The sequence below is a fragment of the Gavialis gangeticus genome, unplaced genomic scaffold, assembly GCF_001723915.1.
Source record: "Gavialis gangeticus isolate Ggan-Ray unplaced genomic scaffold, GavGan_comp1, whole genome shotgun sequence".
Taxonomy (NCBI): domain Eukaryota; kingdom Metazoa; phylum Chordata; order Crocodylia; family Gavialidae; genus Gavialis; species Gavialis gangeticus.
The window spans coordinates 46,393,817-46,395,567 of record NW_017728994.1 but is presented as its reverse complement, the minus strand read 5'-3'; the positions used below and the strand labels follow the sequence as shown (position 1 = coordinate 46,395,567).

The following is a 1,751-nucleotide window of genomic DNA, read 5'->3' as shown; positions in this document are numbered from 1 at the left end:
TGTGTGTGTGTGTGTGTGTGCGCGCGCGCGCGCGCGCACATGAGATTTTACATGCACTGTAGTTTTATCAGATTGAGGGTTACAGCCAAAGATCATTGCCCCAGAGGTTAAAAACTCACCTGCAGTCAGTTGCCATTCAATCGTAGATCAGTAGACTAGAAATGATCACTGTTTTCGGTCATTAATTCTGCATCTAAAGATGCGTCCATTGTGATGAATAAGGAGCTTTAAGTAATTTCTTCAGTAAACTAACCATGGACTTTGATCACAAAAAGCTCTTTTTCCCCTCCGTGTGCGGCTCATTGAATCACATAACCACTGTGGCCAGGAGCAGACTTTTCTGTTCATAATGGCGTCCGCTAGGTGAGTTTGATTTCTCACCTTTCCTTTGCCCTTTCATTTTCACTCAAATGTGTTGTTTCAACACTTCTAAACACTCACCATTTGCTATCTCAGGACTGTTTAAAATCTGATTTTTGGGGGGTTATTACCATTTCCATTTTTTTCTAACAGGACTTTTGGTGTCTTGCATGGTGTCTGAGAAGCTTAAAAAAAGCCTGAGAGAGAACATGCCCGAACGCTGCGTTGAAGTGCAGAATAAGTGTAAATCTCTCTTTGCTCAGTTACCCTCTGCAGCATCTGTTTTAAAGCAATCCTGTGACCCCATGTCAGCAAATGGCTTCTTGCTTTAGTTTTGCTTGCTGAAATCTATTGAGTGGTTTAAGAAAGCAATAGTATAAAAATATTTTAGATTACAGGTCTTTTACAAATGCAATTCAAAGATAAAATAGCTTATATGGCATATATCCTAGCGACTCAGGCCAGGATGGTCTCTTGAGTAGAGAACTGGACTAGGAACCAGAGCTTCAGGGCACTTATTCCCAACCCTGCCTGCTGTCCTTGATGCATTATCCACCTCTGCCTCGGTTTCCCTGTGAAATGGGTATAATGTTTTACATCCTCTGGAATCTTGATACAGAACACTACACAAAAGGATGTCTTCTGATAACAGTCTAATACCTAGCTAAAGTTGCTGTATCTCATTTCCCTTTGTTGAAAGTAACATGAAAAATGAGTGACTGAGAAATTAGCTCACTTCACAAAATTAAATAATGTATATAGTCAAAGCAAATCAGGACGTTTCAAAGCTAGCTGTTCTTGAGCTGAAAATGCACAAAAATGGGGAGGCTTAAAACCCTCAGATCTAAAGCTGTGGAGTAGTTTTACTGGGGTCTCTTTGTCACTTCCCAGAGAGATTCAGTTAAGGGCTTCGGACTACACGAGAAATTTCTGCCCAAAATAATCTTGTTGAGAAAACTATAACAAGGGAAGAACAAATATGTCTGAGAATGCACTGGCTTCTGACACCTTAACTATGGAGTCGCCACCGTGACTCCATAATGGAATATCCTGGCATGGGGTACAGTATTGGAAATAGCATGAATATGCCACACGTGAATTTATAGTCAACTTAAGGAGTGTTAAACCTTACACACATGTGCAAATGCACATACTGCACTTCTAGCACTTCCTTCTTTCTCTTGCGGGCTAGAGTTGCTCCAACTCATGCTTAGCTACAGCAACTGGCTCATCTCTCGGTTGTGCACTCTGTTTTCTTAAAATTTCAGTAAGATTGCCTTATACCTTGCACATTGAATCTGGCTGGAGCACGCCCATTCTGTCCAAGGCCTGCTTTTAGATTCATTTTCCCTAGAGACGCATGTTCCTGAAAACGCGAGATTTTTGTGGAT

The 1,751-nt window shown here is 41.2% G+C and overlaps 1 protein-coding gene across 7 annotated transcripts in view; it reads left to right on the top strand.

Annotated features, from left to right (window-relative positions):
• BTRC (beta-transducin repeat containing E3 ubiquitin protein ligase) overlaps window positions 1-1,751 on the top strand; it is a 147,776-nt gene that overhangs the window by 64,510 nt on the left and 81,515 nt on the right. The gene's annotated exons all lie outside the window — the stretch shown is intronic.